Raw genomic sequence first — 21,770 nt, 5'->3', positions numbered from 1 at the left:
GAGACACAAAAGGAACAACCACAGATATGTTAGGATCCTGTTCCTGTCTCTTTTGAAGTTCTTGTAAGGAGAGTTCAGGTAATGTATCTAGACTCAGTGGAGCAAACTGCTGAACAGATTGGATCAACTGCACTGCTCTAGACTCCGCTGCCAGCTCCCAATTATCATGAGCTTCGCAAATGGCATGGACGTCGCCAACACCACAAGTACCCGAGCTAGCCACTGGAAAGATCTCTCCTGGGTCAGTCTCCGACCCCTGCTGCTGACATTGAACTTTCAGTCGAAAAGTATCCTGAATCCCTTCCTCGCTAAATCCTTCAGCTTCTGATAGCAACCTCTCATACTGTTCATTTAGCAGCCTGTGACCAATTGTCTTTGAAAAAGGGTCTCGGCTAAGAGCATCAGCCACAATATTCTTGTTGCCCACTATGTGACGTATCTCAAAGTTATAAGGAGCTAACTTCGCAACCCAACGTTGTTCGCAGGCATCCAGCTTCGGTTTAGTCATTATATATGTTAGAGGATTATTATCCGTCCAGACGGAAAATGTGTGTCCTTTAAGCCAATGACTAAACTTCTCGCAGACACTCCACTTTAAGGCCAAGAATTCCAACCGGTGGGCTGGATATCGCCTCTGTGAAGTACTGAGTGTTTTACTAGCAAAAGCGATGGGACTTGCTTTGTCCTCACCTAGGGGTATTTGAGATAATACCGCCCCTAAACCATCTAAAGAAGCATCTATGGACAGGATCAAGGGTCTTGAAAAATCAGGATGTGCCAGGACTGCGCAGTTCAACAGCTTCTCCTTCAGAGCACGGAAACTTGCATCACACTCTACTGTCCAGTCGGAGGGCTTTAGTTTTCTGAAGGTACCAGCTTTTCTTGGAACATTTCCTCTTCCCTTCCTCTTCTGACCAGCAGTGAGGGCAAACAATGGTCTGGCAAGGGCAGAACAACATGATATGAAATGTTGATAATAAAAGACCATCCCCAAAAAAGATTTAACTCTTTTTACTGAAGGAGTAACACCGTCATCCTCCATAAGATCATCTTTGGTCATGCGGGAAATCACGCCCACCTTTTCAGGATCCACAGCAACTCCACCCCCTTCGATGATGTGTCCCAAGAATCTTACAGACATGCGCATAAGGTGACACTTTTTCGGGCTAAGCTTCAAATTATGTTGGCGGGGTCTCTGGAATTCCACCTCAAGACTACTCAAGGCTTCCTTCTCGGTGGCTGCAAATACCAGCAACTCATCCAAATAGCACAATAGCTGGGTGAAGTTCATGTCACCAAATATACTCAGCATCATTCGCATAAATGAAGCTGAACTATTGCACAGACCTTGCATCATGCGATTGTATTCATGCAATCCAAGTGGTGTGGTGAATGCTGTGTATTTTTTATCCTCCTCGTGCATGGAATGTTATAGAAACCGGAAGTCAAGTCCATAGTGCTAAAATAGACATTTCCGCCCAGAGCTGCCAGACAATCTGACTGATGTGGGAGTGGGTGTGCGTCTTTTAGAGTCCTGGCATTGAGCCATCTAAAGTCGGTGCAAATTCTCAAACTGCCATCCTTTTTCCATACCATCACCAGTGGTGATGCAAACTCGCTTGTGGATTTCCTTATTATGTCCTGATCCTCCATCTCCAGTCTTTTGCCTCACCACAATCCAAAGCATGTTTCGAGAAGATGTCGTTATAGCTGATCAAAAGCTGAACTAACTCCCTTTTGATAGAATGACTGATTTGGCACGACTCGAGGTCTATATCTTTCAAACCAACTTCTGCAAGTTCCTTCTCAACATCCTTACCGTTGGCTTCGGAATAACTCATTGCTTGATCACTAGCCGTAACCTGACTGGAGTTCTGGAAAACCGTAAAATCTTCGGCAGCCATACAAGGCGATACATCGGCCAACTTGCAATTCCTCTTCAAGGTCACGGGCTGATCAGAGAGATTCACTATCCTCATGGGGACATATCTGTCACCCCACATGGGTGTAACCACCCGACCAACCAGAATGTTTCGCGGCATGGATTTTGAAGATGTGGGTTCGACAACCACTGCGCTGCCGGGAGACATAGGGGTGTTCTGCGGCAGTGTGACCCATACAAGATGTTCATGTCTAGCCAAGAGCGTTACTGTCATGGCTCTGCTTCCTTAGTCATGTTTTTCTTGGTCCTGTAGCAGAGCCATGACAAAGTCTTTGGTTATGTGTGGAGAGAAACATATTGTTGTCCGTTTGACAATAATATACGTTCTCTCCAGTGTCTTGTCATTGGCCCCATTCCTCTTGTTCCCTCGTTATTGCTTGTTGATTAGTTAATGTCTCACACCTGCCCCATGTCGTTATCCCTCGTTTGTCTTCCCTATATATACCCTCTTGTTTCTTTGTCCTGTGCTCGTGTATTGCGTGTGTATGTACTACGTTGGTTGTGCGTGTACTGTGCTCACCTGTTCTATGGATTTACTTTGTTGGTGTTTCGTTTTGACCCCGCGTCTCAGCCTTGCCTTCCCTTGTCCTGTCCGTTAACCTGTTTTGTTAAGTGAGTTGTTTTTAGTGTTCTTTGGTTTTTTGTCTTGCCCCCTCGTGGGAAGTTTTTGTTTTATGGTTGTTGCTTTTTTCTCAGTTAAGTTTTTCCCCATTGTGGGTGTTTTGTTTCTGTTTTGGTTCAAATAAATATCTGTTAATCCCTTCACTGCCTGCCTGCGCTTGGGTTCTTCTGCCAGTCCGTGACAGTTACAGCTTGTGTCAACTTCACAGTCCCAATCTTGTTAGGAGTATCGACACCCTTCCATCTTGTCAACCCTGCCATCATGTCAAGAAATTGAGAAGTGTCAGGAGACAACGACATGCCACAGCTCTGACCAGTCACCCTCCAATAATCGTCACTGCTCTTCATTTGATGCATGATGTACTTTATGACATTAGATCCGAGAATGAGGTCATCTTTCTGCCCTGGGACCACAAGAATGGGAATGATACACTGCACACCGTACACCTCTATCTCCACTTCGTACACACATTTAGGGTGAGTTTGATGACCCCCACAGCCGATCAGGAGGACTTGCTCATTTAACTGCTTGACTGTAGTGATCACCTTTTCTTCTAGCATCCTAGATGCCGTTGCTTCGTTTACTGTACAAGCCATGGAGCCGGAGTCTAGCATTCCCTTGACTCTGAATGTCTTATTCACGATCACTGGAGCATAGAATAATTCACTAAATAGTTCAATTCTTTGTGAATTCTGCAGAACAACTTGAACACCTTCTGATTGTGATGAACGCTCATACCATTGCTCCCAGTCATCATCATCTTTCTGTTTGAGGGTTTGATTTTGTCCACCCGCACATCCCCTCTCCACATGCAGGTTTGTTAGTTTAACGGTGGTTGTTCCTGGTTTGAATGCATACCAGGACCCTTGGCTCCAGATCCTGCTTTACGACACTCTCTCTTCCAATGCCCCGCTTTGCAGCAATACAAACACAACCCATCTCGCCTGCAATGCATGGTCGTAGAGTGGTCAGTCGCTTTGCAAACTTTGCATGGCTTTCGGAAAGACTGGAATCCGCTTGACCTGTATGGTGCCTGGACTGCTGCTTGATGGTTCTGCTTTAACACCCGATCAAGTTGATCTATGAGACTCTGAAGGCTGATATTATCAGACGATGTGCCAACATCGCTCACAACATCCATTTGGCTTTGTGGTCTCGTTGAAGCACCCACCAAAGTTGATTCATCAATTGCAGCAGCCTGCACGTTCGCAGAAGCATATCTCTCAGCACCTGAACTCTTCGATCTGGTTCGCTGCTGCTGAATCTTCAGTTGTGTCTGGTGATCGTCGAGGCGTTCCTGAATTTCACTAGCTTTCCACTTGTCGGCAGTTTTGAACTTCAGCACTGCAGAAAGGGCTGGGTCTGGGCAGTACTTAACAAACATCATGGTTACCTCTTTACTTGGATCTTCAAGGTTGCGTCCCTGCCTCTTCAAGCACTCCTCTGCCACGTCAACAGCTTTATTCAAGCGAATCCAGTAATCCATCGCGTCTTCTCCCACTGTAGGTAGAGTGTTGTAGAAGTCCGCAAGCGGCATTGAAGAATACGTCAATTCACTAAAGTGTTGCTTTAGTATATCAATAATAACTCTTTGGTCTTCACAGGGTTTTAATGATGGGTTATTGCGTAGTGTGATTTTGATTACGTCTCTCGCTCTCCCTCCAAGTCTTGACATAATTTCCTGAGCCTGTTCTCCTAAGGGCACACCTCTCTTTCTTAAATAGAGGTCCATCTGTTCTTCCCACTCGTGAATAGAAAGTTTATCTGTGCTATCTCCACGAAAGCTTGGTGGCTCTTTCACATCAGATTGCATCACCAATTTGACACCAGTCATGGTTAGTGAATGAGGGTCAGCAGAAAGTGGTTCAAAACCTACATTCTGGCTGCTAGTCATTCTCTCTTCATTCTCACTTCCCTTCTTTAGCTGCGCTGAAATGGACTGTCCTATTTCATGAGCTAACTGTGTAATGAGATTGCTTAAATCAGCGGAAGTGGTGTCTAACTTGGGAACCTGTCTATCAGTTTTTATACGTGTGGAGCAAAACACTGGAGAGTCAGCAATACCTGTGGCTCCAGGAGTGTGAGCCATATCTCTAAAGAACTGCCCTCTCCCCCCACCAATGTATACTTCATCCTGCGTATCATCCACAACATAAGTATATGACATTGTCACAAAAAAAAGAATTACAACAATATGACAGAATTTCTTTCTTTTTTTTCCTTCTTTTTTAAGCAAAAAGTTCAGTCTTTATAAATCTCCCCAAAATGAGATTATGCAATTTTTTTTTCTCTTTTTTTTTTTCTTTTGTCTTTGTTGCGTTGAAATGTTCAGCCTTTGTACCTCTCTATCCAGCAGATTAGACAGGAAAAGAAGAATTCAACCCAGTCCACAGAACGAAATATGCGGTATTCAGCAACATCCGGCGGTCAATCTGACGTCGATCCTTCTGAGAATCCGGGTCACGGCACCAATGTAGCCGGTTTAGAGCTACCCCTCTGCGTTGTGTAGTGTGTGTTATGAATAAAGACTGGAGTCCAATTGCTGGTTCAGAGGTTCTTTATCTCGCTCTGCTCTGATCTCCTGCAGACTGCCTGCATGAGTTGTAAAATGCAGTAATTAATCGTTGCATAACATGTAGTGCATATTTAATCAGCCTTCTCCTCGCTCCGCTCAGACCTCCCGCGGACTGAAGCAAGAGCGCGCAGTGCGCCAATGACGTCACAACTGCGACAACCGCAAAACTCAGAAAAACATTTAAAAAATTCTCTTTTCTTTTCTTATACACATATGTAACAGAAAACTTAGGATTTTTTAGTTATAATCAATACCTGTTACAACTAGCTCCGTTCAGCAAGCCTAATTTGTTGTTATTGTTATTATTCGCTAATAAGGAGCAAACCAATGGTCGGGTTTAAATTGCTGCTCAAGCATTTAAACCATGTGAGTTTAATGGCAAAGAAAGGCATCAATTACAACATTTAAACAAAACGTGATCATTGGTAATTAGCTCGTAACTTACCTGGACTGTGGTTTGAGCGCGCAATGAGAAGAATTCACCCGCGGCTGCGGCCTGGCTCCGGAGGCTGAGGATCATGGGTAATGCTGACAGAAATCCCAAATGTAATCCCCCCCAATTTTTATCAGAGAATAAGGCAGAATATATATTTTATCATTTATATACTGTAATAAATGTGTGTGTCTCTAATTAACGCAGTCTCGTATATTTGTATGTATGACCGCCAGAGCCGTCTTTTGGGCTAGGGAAATATATAAAAAGATTAATTGAAAAACAATTTAAACATCTTTTAGTTGATTTATTTTTATTTTGTGTAGTAGGAGTTTATTCTAAATAATGGCAATGTAAGGTGTTCGACCCTGACGTGTGTATAGCCTACTGTGTTGACAATGAGTTTCAAATGTGTCTGGTCCTTCACAGAAACGACTGAGAATTATGTTCCCACAGCAACTGATTGCGCGTTTGCATTGAACGCGCGTCTTCTGTATGAAAAGTATAAGAAAAGCGTGCCAGTGGCTGTTTTTTTTTTAATCCGGGCTGTTCTGTTCCGTGGGATAATGATTCAGGCTGTATTTCATTTTCACTGGCAATTGGGAGCACCGGGAAATCCCGATGACCTTGCTTGGACCCTGATTTGGCTTGGAAGAGCACCGCAACCAACAATGCAAGTTCGCGTTACGGGTTATGTTCGTGGTGGAGGTCACGAAAGACTTTTCCTATTGAAATACATTAGATGGAAATTCGTGGTGAGTGACACGAAAAAAGAGGGAAATTCGTGTCCACCAACACGAACCAATAGATTAAATTTCGTGACTATATCACGAACTGCCGTGAGACTGGGTTGGCGGATTCATATATCAGCATTAAAGTTAAACAGAGACGGGCATCCCAGCTAACACATGATGTACCGGTTACGTAATTTATTGGTCATTTTTGGTAATTTAATGATTTACCAGCTGGCAATGTAGCTGGCACATCCCAGGCGCATCATTTCATTACCATTAAATGACCGATTCATGAGGTCGCCTGCACGAACTCCTGACGTTACACGATAACCAAAAATGGTCCAGTTACATACTATATTCGTAGTATTTTGGTAATTACTGTGGGATTACAAATTTATACAATGTTATATCTAGGTTAAAGTTCTGTACATTATGTTTCACACTTTGAGGTAAAGACGATGACATTATAAGAAGATTAAGTCAGGCAGCCCAGATGGGCTGATTCCTGTATTGCATTTGCATGCTTTGTGTAAATCATCTCCACCTCTATGTATCCCGCCCCCTTGAAAGGTATAAAACTCTACTGAACTGAACTAAAATTCAGACTTGGATGACTACAGCGACACACAGCGAGTCCTCATTAAAGAGATCCTCTGTATGAAAGATATCCCAACGTCTCCTGGTCTCTGCTTCGATGAGGAAAAGGTTTCCTACAGTTTTTGTGCCGTGACCCAGATAGAGCTCATCATCTGAATCTAGACTGAAACTTCAAGCTCAACAAAGATCTGACTTCATTCTAGACTGAATCTTTCTGTACAACCAAGGGTTGGTGAGTGTCACTCTATCCAAAAGAACCTTTAAGACCAGAACAAATTTGTTATCGCCGTCAGAGAAGAGTTAACAGACAGCTGTGGGGTTTGGTTAACTAAGTTATCCTCTAAAAATCCATCTTTTAGAGTCGAAGGTTATCCTCTGTTTTGGCAGGGAAGAATTGGTTATCCGCTGTTCAGGCAGGGAAGAATAGCATTACGTGCTAAATTGGTTATCCTCTCTTCAGGCAGGGAAGATTAGCATCACGTGCTAATATTTGTTATCCTTTGTTTTTGGCAGGGAAGAATTGGTTATCCTCTGTTCAGGCAGGGAAGAATAGCATTACGTGCTAAATTGGTTATCCTCTCTTCAGGCAGGGAAGATTAGCATCACGTGCTAATATTTGTTATCCTTTGTTTTTGGCAGGGAAGAATTGGTTATCCTCTGTCCAGGCAGGGAAGATTAGCATTACATGCTAATATTGGTTATCCTCTGTTCAGGCAGGGAAGATTAACATTACATGTTAATATTTGTTACCCTCTGTTGATCAGAGAAGTTTTTGTGTTTTGATTGTGTGATAAGGAAATTGTCAGGAAAGGTGATGGGAGAACCCAAGCACAGGCAGCGGCAATGAATAACAAAAAATACTTTATTTGACAAAACACTGAACAAAGGAAATACCCACGAGGGGGTGTCTGACAAGACAAACTAAAATACAAAACTAGAAACAAAAACTTCCCTCAAGGGGGCAAAAACGAACTAAAGTCATAAATAAACACAACTCACATTCAGAGACACAGAGCAAGGCAAGGCAGGAACTCAGGGAACCAGCATAATGCACGAGATATGAACAAGCACATACAACGCATACATACAATCAACGAGCACAGGACAATGAAATATGAGGGCATTACATAGGTAGACAAACAAGGGACAATCAACGAGGGCATGTGGGAAACATTAGACACGGCAGGGAAGCAATACATGAAATGAGAGGGGTGGGGCCAATGACAAGACATGAGAAAGCACATGAGATGTAAAAACGTAAACAACCCATGGCTTTCTCACATAAAACCTAAGGGCTCTGTCCCGATCCTGCCACACAACTAGAAATTCATGAACAAGAAGGCAGGACCGTGACAGAAATTCACAAAATGTTTAGAAAGAATGCTAGACTGATCCCCACAACAGAAATAGGTGGTCTCGTGAATCCTTTGTGGTCAGATAGTGAATTCAAATCAGTGTTAGGAGTGCAAATGAACTTAATTGTCACTGAGAAAATTAGACAAGAACTAACTCAGAAATATGAGATCCATCCAGACAAGACTTTGTCTGTAGATGAATGTAAAAAGGTACTAGGAGCATGTATTCGCAAGAACAATATGAAAGGCATTATCTGCTGCCACCGAGAATTTGGTTTAGTACTAGCTACACAACAATCTCAATGTATCTCAGAGCTAGAAGAACAGAACAAAGAGCTCCGTGCTAGAGTATCCTCTTTTACTAAGAAATTGAACCGCAACAAAGCTGCAGAAAAAACTGATATGGAAGAAGTTAGTCAGCCTGATAACAATTATCCTGACTTACAAACTTTCTTTGAAACAGATGTAGCCATTCAATCAGTAACTGATGTGCCTGTAGATTCAGTGAAGGTATGTGGCGCTAGAAGGCGATCTCAGGGAACTGAGGGAATGGACAGTGTTCCTCCCAACTCTTCTGTTGTCCAAGTACAAACTGTTGCCAAAGCGCTAGGATCTAAAGATATAGAGAGACTATCCCAGAGCTTACCCTCAGCACGCACACATTTTTTTCTGAGTTTAGAAGAGCATTGATCAGCAAAATGCGTTTCTACGACATGTCGTTAGCAGAAGTCACACAGCTCATGTCACAAATTCTAACTGAATCTGAATTCAACAGTTTTGAGTCTACTGTCACTTCTGAACTACAACATGCCAGTAAAGGCGATTTGAGAGAAGGTGTTTTGAAAATTCTAAAGAATATCATGGGACCCAAAATAGACTGGTCCAGAATCACTAACTGTGTACAAAGGAAAGAAGAAATTGTGAGTGAATATACTGAAAGGTTTTGTCAGACAGCTGTAATTTACAGTGGAATAGTTGATGAAGCTGAAAGTGTGTTAGATAACAAGCGACCCCTAGTCCGCATCTGGCCAGAGGGCCTTGTAGGCGAGTACAGAAAAGCCTTGCCATTCCTACATCTAACTTGGTCTAACAGAACTCTCAGAAGTAACATAGACAGGTTAGCTACATGGGAAAGAGATGCTGATGTTAAGGCAAAAGTGAGAGTAGCCGAAGCTACGTTTAGCACAACAAATCAAGGCAATAGATGGCCTAAAAGAGAAGGCAAATGCAACTACTGTGGAAAAATAGAACATTGGAAGAACGAGTGTAGGAAGTTGCAAGATAGTAGAAGAAAAGCTAAGCATAATTCTGCGCCTTCTCAGCCCACCTACAATCCTGAAGTAGCTCTGCCAGTGTCCACTGAAACTTTAGGACAGCTCGCGCAGGTTCTTCTAAGAGCACAACAAGAACAGGAAAAAACTAATTGTTGGGGCTGTGAGTAGCTACCTATCGCTTGTAATCCATCACAATGACAAAAGACTTTTTGTGAAAGGTAGCATACAAGAGAAGGAGATTGACTTTTTGCTTGATACAGGTGCAGAAATGAGAGTAATTCCCATCAAATTGGCTGAAGATTTAAACATCACATACAAGAAAACAAAACTTTGTTTAACTGGTGTAATAGGTGAAGATTCTGTTTTGTATGAAACCCCACCCACAGAGATACAATTAGGCCCGAAAACTCTGACAACAAAATTGCTATGTGCTCCATTAAATACAGGCGCAATTCTAGGCATGGATCTACTGAGACAAGTACTTCTAACTTTAGACATGTCTTCAGAATCTGCTAGCATAAAGATTTCCTTTGCACAAGTTTCTACCAATAATGCAACCACTCCTGAGTATGCTTTCTTACAGAATCATCAAATTTGGGCTAAAGACAAGGATGATTGCAGGTTTTTGACAGGCGTAGAACCAGTCAAATTGACAGGAAATCCCCCTCCTGTTACCAAACAATATCAATCAATAAGGAAGCTATATAGGGAATCAAACCTATTGTAGAAAAATTGCTGAAGCAAGGAGTGCTAGTTAAAACCAACAGTCCCTGTAACTCACCCATATGGCCCATCAAGAAATCCAATGGTACATGGAGACTCACCATAGACTACAGAGTAGCCAATAAACATATTGATAAAATCACCCCCCTTGTAGCACACCCATCTACAATTTGTAATGGCATACCATTAGATTGTAAGGTTTTTTCAGTAATCGATATGTCTAATGGATTCTTTTCTGAACCCTTACACTCTGACAGCCAGACATGGTTAGCTTTTACAGTTGACTATGAGCAATACCAGTGGACACGTTTGCTGCAGGGATATCAAAATTCACCGACCATATACCATCAGGTTGTCAGACGTGATTTGTATGACCCAGAATGTCCAGTCAAACAGTCCACTATGATTCAATATGTCGATGATATTTTGATTGCCCCAACAGATCACGAGGTACATCAAACTGAATTGGCAGCATTGTTGAACTATCTGCAAAAAAGAGGACACAAATGCAATTTTCTCAAAGCTCAAATTGCTAAAAATCAAGTCACGTTTCTGGGTCAAACAATTGGTGCAGGAAATAGATCCATTACACAGGATCGAGCTGCTTCAGTCCAAGCCATACCTTCACCTACTAACATTAAAACACTCTGATCATTTTTAGGAACAGCAGGTTACTGTAGACCTTGGATTGAGGACTATGCCTCGATTGCTCAGCCGCTCTATGACTTGTTGAAAGGCCAGGTTAAAGATTATGATACTGTTTGTATGGAAGAAATTAATCTCAAAGCTTTCAATGATTTGAAGAAAGCACTATGTCAAGCACCAGCATTAGGAATTGCACAGTCTGATAGACCTTTCGTGCTTTATGTCCATGAACAATTAGGCTTTAAGACTGCATGTCTAATGCAAGATCATGGGGGCAGTTTACGCCCGATTCATTACTATTCTGGTAAACTTGACATAGTCGCTCAAGGTATGGGCCCATGTCTTAGAGCAGTGCAGGCAGTTCATCTAGCTCTTCAGGCTTCATCAGGAATGGTGTTAGGACAGACTGTAAACTTAAGATGCCCTCATGCAGTGTCCGCACTAATGAATCAAGCAAAAGTCACTTCTGTCACCTCCTCTCGCTGGGGAAATTGGTTAACAACCCTCACAGCCCTGAACATTGTTTTACAGCGTGCGCCAGTCACGAACCCATCCTCATGTATGATGTCTGCAATGACTGAAGTTGTGTTAGAGGATGTTGGAGAAATGACTAATGATTGTGTTACACTTACATACGCACCTACGAGTGAAGTAACAGAAACTCCCATAGAGAATGCAGAATTTGAGTTGTTTGTTGATGGTTCAGCTCAAGTCATTGAAGGTAACAGACGAGCAGGTTATGCAGTCAGTTCCACCACTGAAGTGGTAGCTTCAGATCGTCTTTCAGATCATTTTTCAGATCAAGCTGCAGAACTAGTAGCCTTAACTAAAGCATGCACGCTAGCTTCAGGATCGGTTGCGAATATCTACACTGATTCCAGGTATGCTTTTGGGGTAATTCATGATTTTGGTGTCATTTAGCAAAGTAGACAGTTTCTAACCCCTGCTGGATCCCCTATTAAGCATGCTGGATTAGTAAAAGATCTGATGTTTGCAATGAAACTTCCAAAGAAATTAGCTGTGATCAAAGTGAAAGCACATCTCACAACTAATACTACGGAAGCAAAAAGTAATGCTTTTGCTGATGCAGCTGCTAAACAAGCTTGTTCCTATGCAACTGTACAAGTGTGTTCAGGAAGTACAGCACAGAAGACAATTCTGCCTCCTGAATCAATCATTGACCTGTACAAAGACGTTCCTCTATATGAAGCATGGACATGGTTAGACAAAGGAGCCACAGTGGATTCATCCGGCTGCTAGGCCAAAGGGGGAAAGTATGTCACTCCCGAATCACTGCTGCCATATTTGGCTCAAAGCGGCAGTCGTGGCCTAATGGTTAGAGAGTCGGACTCGTGACCAGAAGGTTGCCGGTTCAATTCCCAGGGCCGGCGGGTAACGACTGAGGTGCAAGGCAAGGCACCTTACCCCTACTTGTTCCCTGGGTGCTGCAGTGATAGCTGCCCACTGCTCCGGGTGTACGTGTGTTCACGACTTGCTGTGTGTGTGTTCACTCTGGATGGGTTAAATGCAAAGGTCACATTTCGGGTATGGGTCACCATAGCTGACTAATAGGTCACTTTCACTTTTTAAGTCAGAAAGGTAGCCACCGAAACAGTCAAGAGATGCATTACATGTCAGAAAAATAATGATGTGCCAGCAGCTGCAGTGTTGTGTCAGGGAAGGAAAACCTGGACTCATGTGTCACACTGTAAAGTTGTTCCCCACCTACAGGGATAGGATAGGACACGCGGACCAGTGAGGAGCCCAGGGAAGAACCGAATGCAAAAGGCTTCGGGGGCCAACCCTGCGGTGAAGACTCCCTCATAGGCCTTCCCCATCCACTAGTCCATCCTTACCATTGTAAGGTGAATAAGGACCATTGTCCTTACTCACTGTTCTTTAGGTGTCACAGGAATTGAGAAATAGGGAAAGAAGGAACAACAATAGCAAACTCACATCGAACAAAGGATACAACCCTAGTATTTGCAGTCTTTTACCACAGATACTCTTCTTTTGTTTTCTCTTTTACTCTGTGCAGATACCACTTGATGGCTATACACGCCGACCTCCTCACCTGTTTATGTAGCCACAACCTCTAAAAGACAACTAGACCCACTGCAGAGCCAACTGTAATGAAAAAAGAAAGAATAATACACAACGCAGAGAATCACATACAGGAACTTTAGTCATCCATCAACGTGATCAAGATTTCCGTACTAGTAATCATCATGAACATCGCGCAAAGTGTAGACTCCAGAAACAACATATTCTTAGAGCTGATGAATATGTCAAGAAACCGTCTCGGTTACGTTGTAACCTCGGTTCCCTGATGGAGGGAACGAGACGTTGTGTCGAACCGACAGATGGGGGTTCGTCCCTGAGAACCAATCGTTTCCGACTACTTAGAAAAGGCCAATGAAAATTGGCAAATGAAATTTGCATGCCGGACTCCGCCCCGGACATCCGGGTATGAAAGGGAGACAGCGTGCATCATTCATTCACCTTAGTTCTGAGGAGCCTGAGACCTCTCACGACTGCTGCAGAGGACAGCACGTGTTGTGGCAAGAGGACACAACATCTCGTTCCCTCCATCAGGGAACCGAGGTTACAACGTAACCGAGACGTTCCCTTTCTGTCGGTCTCTCGACGTTGTGCCGGTCGAACCGACAGATGGGGTTCCAATGGAAAACGCCATAACACTGTGCCCTGTCACAATCTCAACGAAGCGACGGTGACTGGCCTGGCGTGTCAGCCGTGAACGCTACCGCGAAATTGTAACCTACCAGTGGGTAGGTAGGGGGTCCCAGAGTTTTCTTGAAAGGTGGGAAGGCCCCTACCTTCGGCCTCACAGGCGGCGGCCTTGTTTCTCTAACAGCGAGAAGCCGCCCGGAACCGTAAGGCACTGGGTAAGCGCTACTTCCTCAAGTGGGGGATGCGCTACAGAGACCACTTCCTACCGCAGGGAGGAGAATAGTGGAGATACCAACATGGTCTCACCGATGGGGAAGAACTCATGGGAAGAAGTGCGGCTGAAGAGAAAACCGCGAGGTGGAGGTCCACCTGGGGAGGTCATGGGTTACCAAGGTGGGAACCAGCATGAGGATACATCAGACGGAACCGCCCTACTGGGGAGTTGCAACGTCTGGTAGCACTAGGTCCGGTTAGAGCTATGCTGCGAATAACTCAGGTGATACCCGGCCTAAGGGGCAGGGCTGCTCTGCCCAGCCCGCCCCAGGGGGTGCTTGCTTAGTGATGGATGGAGTGCCTGTTCTTCGCCCAGTGGGGAAAGAATGGAGGCTAAATCGGTATACTGACCCACTCGAGAGAGGGGGAAAAGAACCGAACAGGCGTACACCCTACCAGTTGCCGGTCCTACATGTGGCCATGCAGGACGCGGGCTGACACCGGCTCTACGCGGAGGTTGTAAAACCTCGCGAAGGTGTTGGGTGTAGCCCAACCCGCAGCTCTGCAAATGTCTGCGAGAGAGGCCCCCCGTGCCAAGGCCCAAGAGGAGGCAACACCCCGGGTGGAGTGGGCCCTCACTCCTAGGGGGCACGGGCGATTTAGGGATTGGTAAACTGCCTTGACAGCGTCCACAATCCAGTGGGCCAACCTCTGCTTGGAGACAGCTCTCCCCTGTTGCTGACCTCCGAAACAGACAAAGAGCTGATCCGAGCTCCTGAAACTCTGTGTGCGGTCTAAGTAGAGGCGCAGCGCGCGTACTGGACACAACACGGACGGGGTTGGGTCTTCCTCCCCAGTGGGGAGCGCCTGTAAGTTCACCACCTGGTCCCGAAAGGGAGCGGTGGGAACCTTGGGCACGTAGCCGGGCCGAGGTCTCAGGATAACGTGAGAATCCCTGGGTCCGAATTCTAGGCAGTCAGGGGACACGGAGAAAGCCTGTAGATCCCCTACCCTCTTGATGGAGGCGAGCGCCAAAAGGAGAACCGTCTTCATCGTAAGATGAGGAAGAGAGGCATCCCCTAGGGGCTCGAAGGGGGGCCTGGTGAGACCTGACAGGGCTACATCCAGGTCCCAAGAGGGTATGGAGTGCGGACGAGGCGGGTTACGCCTCCTCGCACCCCTTAGGAATCTAATGACCAGGTCGTGCTGCCCTAGAGACTTCCCAGCAACTGAGTTGTGATGAGCAGCAATGGCGGCTACATACACTTTCAGTGTGGAGGGGGAGAGGTTAGTCTCGAGTCTCTCTTGTAGGAAGGACAGCACGGACCCGATCGCACAACTCCGTGGGTCTTCTCCTCGAGAAGCACACCAGGTCGAGAAGAGGCGCCACTTGTAGGCGTACAGTCGCCTAGTGGCAGGTGCCCTAGCCTGAGAAATGGTAGCTACCACCGCCGGGGGCAGACCACTCAGGATCTCCTCGTCCCGTCCAGGGGCCAGACATGGAGGTTCCAGAGGTCTGGCCTGGGATGCCATAACGTGCCCTTCCCCTGGGAAAGCAGGTCCTTCGTCAGGGGAATCGGCCAGGGGGGAGCTGTCGTCAAGAGCATTAGCTCCGAGAACCAAGTCCGGTTGGGCCAGTGTGGCGCAACGAGTAACACTTGATGCTCCTCTTCCCTGACCTTGCACAGGGTCTGTGCAATGAGGCTCACTGGGGGGAAGGCGTACTTCCGCTTGTCCCGCGGCCAGCTGTGCGCTAGGGCATCCGTGCCGAGGGGTCCCTCGGTCAGAGAGTACCAAAGCGGGCAATGGGTGGTTTCGAGGGAGGCAAACAGGTCTACCTGGGCCTGCCCGAACTGCACCCAAATGAGCTGGACTGCGCGGGGGTGGAGTCGCCACTCTCCGCGAGGCGTAGACTGACGAGAGAGCGCGTCGGCTGTCTGGTTCAGGTCGCCTGGGATATACGTGGCACGCAGGGAGCGGGTCACCTGCTGACTCCACCGGAGGAGGCGTCGGGCAAGTCGTGTTAACTGCAGTGAGCGAACGCCACCCTGACGATTGATATACGCTACTGCAGTAGTGCTGTCCGACCGGACCAGCACGTGCTTGCCCTGCACGAGAGGCTGCAGCCTCTTCAGTGCAAGTAGCACAGCCCACAACTCTAGGCAATTGATATGCCAGCGCAGGCGGGGGCCCGTCCAAAGCCCCGACACTGCGTGCCCGTTGCACACTGCACCCCAACCCTGCAGGGAGGCGTCTGTTGTCACCACGACATGCCTCGTAACCTGCCCTAGGGGTACCCCTGCCCGAAGGAAGGCCATGGAAGACCACGGGGTTAGGGTGCGTCGGCAGCGAGGCGTAATCACCATCTGCCTGCTGCCGGTGTGCCACGCTCCCCAGGGAACTCGACTCAGGAGCCAGTGTTGAAGCGGCCTCATGTGCATCAACCCGAGGGGTATCACCGCCGCCGAGGATGCCATGTGTCCCAGGAGCCTCTGAAATAGTTTCAGGGGAACCGCCGACTGCGTGAAATGATCCAGGCAGTTCAACACCGACTGGGCGCGTACTGCGGACAGTCGCGCTGTCATGGTGACAGAGTTGAGTTCCATACCAAGATAGAGGATGCTCTGCACAGGGGAGAGCTTGCTCTTCTCTCGGTTGACCTGTAGTCCCAATCGATCTAGGTGCCGGAGCACCAGGTCCCTGTGTGCACACAACAGATCTCGCGAGTGAGCCAAGATAAGCCAGTCGTCGAGATAGTTGAGTACCCGCACACCTTTCTCCCTGAGGGGAGAGAGGGCGGCCTCCACGATCTTCGTAAAGACTCGTGGAGACAGAGACAGACCGAAGGGGAGGACTCTGTACTGATATGCCCGACCCTCGAAAGCGAACCGTAGGAACGGGCGATGACGAGGGAGAATCGAGACATGAAAGTAAGCGTCCTTCAGGTCGATTGCCATGAACCAATCCTGACATCTGACAGATGCCCGAATGCGCTTCTGCGTGAGCATCCTGAACGGCAGCTTGTGCAGGTGTCTGTTCAGGATACGCAGATCTAGGATGGGGCGCACCCCCCCCCGCCTTTTTTGGGGACGATGAAGTAAGGGCTGTAAAACCCCTTGGACATCTCGGCTAAGGGGACGGACTCGATCGCACCCTTCGCCAGAAGGGTGGCGACCTCGCTCCGTAGTACGGGAGCATCCCGGCCTCTGACCGAGGTGACGAGGATGCCCCGAAACTTGGGCGGGTTTCTGGCGAACTGGATCGCGTAGCCGAGACGGATCGTCCTTCTCAGCCACCGTGACGGTGTGGGAAGCTCGAGCCAAGCTCCCAGGGACAGTGACAGGGGGACTAAGGGAACGATCTGCTTCATCGACCCCCCGGGGGGTGGTTCGATGGCTGGCAGTGCGGGTCTCTCGCCGGGGAGCCCCCGGGAAGAAGACTGGCTCTGCTGGTTTGCAGGTCCCCGCACCGTCGATTTGAGAGTGCTGAGGGATGCAAAATACAGTCGATGTTGCACCTCGCCAAGACGCAACGTCGAGTGGCCGAACACCGTCTGACAGAGGGTGAGAGCGGCTGTGAAGAACACCCAGGGAGATAGGAAACTCTTTTTGTGAAAAAGTGGGTGCTAGGCCCCCGTGGGTGAGTCACCGTCTGCAGGCTCGAACACCTCTGGAACCGCCGAGACGCCCAGGGGAAGTCGCTGCAGGAAGGGACAGTCCGCTGCACCACGTCGTAGAACCGGCAATGTAGAGCTTTTGCTAAGCAGCAAGAGAAGATCTTCATAACCGAAGGCTCCGAAGAACTAAGGTGAATGAATGATGCACGCCATCTCCCTTTTATACTCGGATGTCCGGGGCGGATTCCGGCATGCAAATTTCATTTGCCAATTTTCATTGGCCTTTTCTAAGTAGTCGGAAACGTTTGGTTCTCAGGGACGAACCCCCATCTGTCGGTTCGACACAACGTAGAGAGACCTACAGAAAGGGAAACCTTGTTTGCTGGAAAGCACGTGTGCACAAACATGGTGGTCAAGAACTCTTGGAGCATTAATCCCATTTCATGGTGTCATACAGGCCCTTGATCAAGTCAGAAGCTTATCGAATTCTGTACAGAAACTGGCCAATGATACCGCTTTGGCCCTGGGTAACATCTCGGATACTCTCGCTTCACACAAGATAATGATCTTACAGAACAGAGTGGCCTTGGATTACATTCTTGCAATGCAAGGGGTGCCTGCACCATTAACGGCCCTGAGTGCTGCACCAGGTTAATGGATCATACAGAGGACTTGAACAAAATCCAACAAGACATTCTTGATCTTTCAGCAAAATTACACCAGATGACTGAAGACAGTTCTTCATGGCTCGGAAACCTGTTAGGTAAACCCTGGCTGTGGATCAAGGAAATAGCAATTCTTCTGTTGTTTTTCCTACTGGTGTACTATCTATGCATCCACAGTATCAAGTGTTTCATTCAACACATGACTCACACCCATCACGAGGAAACGGCAGTTCCAACCAGAAAAGACTATTATCCATAAGAACTTCACGGAGCCTAGCTGCATGTTTGTTTCTGTGTCAACATGCCATTCGTTACTACAGACAATCCACACAGAACAAGTGCTATGTGCCTGTAACGATCACAGGTTGCAAGAATGAACTTTTAAAGTGTCTAAATTTGTATTTTGTGAGAGTTATTAGAACTCTCAAAGGGGGAACTGTGGGATTACAAATGTATACAATGTTATATGTCATGACTGTCAGAGAGGAGACGGAGATTCAATTGCAGGTGATGAAAACTTTATTAAACACAGGGAATAATAGGGAGAAATCGGTTTCCAGACACTAACAGCACAGTCCAGTAAGCACAATGTTCTTTCTAGCCCCACACTATCCTCTGGGAGCCACGAGAATCCGCGGGGAACCGGCTCAGCCCGGCGGAATCCACGGGAGAGACGCACCTCCGCCCTGGAGGTTTCTCTCCACCGGAGAAGAGTGTGATGTATGGGTGGTCCAAACCTGAAGAGAGCTCAGTGCTGCCGGGTTCTGTCCAGAGGGGATAAGAGCCTGGAAGTGTGTAGCCGAGAGATCCGAGGCGCCAGCGAAGACTGAGGGGCAAAACAAAGAGGACGTGTAGAAAACCAAGGCACTGGAGCAAAACAAAAGATAAAACTAAAAATCTAGGACTATGACTGGAAAAACTGAGAAATGACTAAGACTGGTGAAAAGACTAAGACAAGACTTAGACTCTGTTTGTCAGGCAGGTTTGCAACAAACAACAACGAGCTGACACTAGACAAGAAGACAAGAGGGAATAAATAGGGACCTCAGCAAACTAAGGATAGGCTACAGGTGTGGGATAAATAAGAGAGCAGGGGAGAGTACTAATCAGGGAAGGAGCTACAGGTGTGAGTGATAACCTGGTGAGTGAGGAAAGCCCGACAGGGAAACACGAGGGCAAACGGCACTCCACGTGTTCGACAAAACAAAACACACACACACACCCCCGGCAGGACACATGCCCCGAGAGACCCGGATCATGACAGTTATATCTAGGTTAAAGTTATGTACATTATGTTTCATATTTTGAGGACATTCTAAGAAGATCAAGTCAGGCAGCCCAGATGTCTGAGACATTACCCTTTTGTCTTTATTCACTTCCTGACAATTGGGCAGGGTCCCAAGTTAAAGTTGAATGTCAAGCTTTAAGGCACAGCTAAGCCTTTGTCTCTATGATAATGTGAAGGTATGGGCAATACTGCCAGGCTGATTGGATTAGCACCTATGCATTTGAATGACACTGTTATGCTGATGAGACCTTGGCTGGGACAATTCCGGTAACGGGCTGATTCCTGTATAGCATTTGCATGCTTTGTGTAAATCATCTCCACCTCTATGAATCCCGCCCCCTTGAAAGGTATAAAACTCTACTGTACTGAACTAAAAGTCAGACTTGGATGACTACAGCGATGCACAGCGAGTCCTCAATAAAGAGAACTTCTGTATGAAAGATATCCCAACGTCTCCTGTTCTCTGCTTCGACGAGGAAAAAGTTTCCTACATTACATGACCTATTGGTAACGTAAGCACGTAAATTCTTTACCATTAAATGACCAATTCATGACGTCGCCTGCACGAACTCCTGACGTTACAAGATAACCAAAAATGGTCCAGTTACGTACTATATTCGTAGTATTTTGGTAATTACATGACCTACTGGTAACGTAAAGTACACGTCCTAGGCATGTAATTGCATTACCAATAAATGACCAATTCATAATGTCACATTTACCGTCTCCTACCATTGCAGGATAACCAAGAATGGTCCAGTTACGTAATATATTGGTTATATTTTGATATCAACATGATGACCTGCTGGTAACGTAACTGCCAGGTCGCAAGCACATAATTTCATTACCATTTATATTAGCCCATGCTTAACATTGACAATTCACACGACAATTATTATACTTGTTTAAAACATTTTTAGTCTGAACATTGTAAATCTGCCAGATTTACAAGAGATTTAACATGCTATGCAGGCTGCTCTGTGTTGTATGGGAATATTAACAGCGCGCGCCTCCCGCCTTGACTCAAGTTCAGGCCGATTGCCTTCTGCCAAATGCCCGGAGCATTTGGGCTCGATACCTCCCATCTCTTGCTCCACCTGCCCCTGCTGCACATCGTCAGCCCCCATGTCCTCCAACACAGAAGGCAAATTTCCACTGGAAGAACGTACATCCACACCATCCTCCATAGCCTCCGACGTCGTATTCCTTCCCTCTGCACAAAAGACCGCAGCTCTCTCCCTTGTCTGGGCTGGCGTTTGGTTCCTTCCCCTCTGTAACAGGAACAGCAACTCTCCCTCTCATCTGGCCTGGCGTTTAGTTCCTTCCCTCTTTGGGCTGCCTCCGCCTCCACCGGCCGATGATATCCCCATCCAAACTCATATCACTCCTCAGCCTGCTGCTGAGGCCTGGGGCATCGCTTGGCAGCCTGGACCCAGGGGGCGGACTGCCCCGTGTCTCCTACGGACTCTGCAACAGAACAAGCAACATAAAACTTCATTCGATTAAAATGCACGACACTCTCAGGTCCTCCTTCCAATAGCTGCACTCTATACAAGACGTCCGATACCATTTCCAGTATCTTAAAGGGTCCCTTTGCAACTTCGGACTCACCCCCCGTTTACGAGCTTTATTTTGAATCCAAGCCAATTCCCCCACTAAATAGTAGTGAAAATTAGCCCGGAAATCAGCATCTGCTTTCTGTCGATTTGAAGCTTGCTTCTGATGTCTTTTTACTGCTTCTACTACCGTGGATACACTTTCTGCCATTCCAGTGACATACTCGTTTACCGACTGGAATTTTTGCATATTACTCCCAACATAATGTCCACAGGAAGAACCATTTCCTGCCCAAATAACACCTTATATGGTGTAAAACCAGTGCTTGCCTGCCTACTACTACGGTAGGCCATCATCACATAATGCAGCAACTTATCCCAATTCGTCTGATTCTCATCCACAAATAATGCAAGCATTGACAATAATGTACGATTAAATCGTTCGATTAAGCCATCAGACAGGGGATGATAAGGTGACGTCCGAGATTTGTTAATTTGCAGTAATCTACATAACTCCTTAAACAGGTTCGACTCAAAGTTGCACACCCACTCCTCCACCAGTACTCTAGCAATTGTCTGAGCCTCCTGATTGTGAAGAGGGAACGCTTCCTTCCACTTTGAGAAGTAGTCGCCAATGACTAAAATATACCTATTTTTGTCCTTAGTCTCTGGTAACGGCCCCAATATATCTAACGCCACACGCTCATATGGTCAGGATGCAAAAGACATCTGGAGCAGAGCACGAGGAGCGTTTCCCCCACTTTTGCGAGATGCACAGTCATGACACTCCCTACACAATTTCTTTACTTCCCCAAACCACCCAGGCCAATAAAAATTATCT

The sequence above is a fragment of the Triplophysa rosa genome, linkage group LG10 (genome assembly GCF_024868665.1).
Source record: "Triplophysa rosa linkage group LG10, Trosa_1v2, whole genome shotgun sequence".
Taxonomy (NCBI): domain Eukaryota; kingdom Metazoa; phylum Chordata; class Actinopteri; order Cypriniformes; family Nemacheilidae; genus Triplophysa; species Triplophysa rosa.
This window is presented reverse-complemented; position numbering follows the sequence as displayed.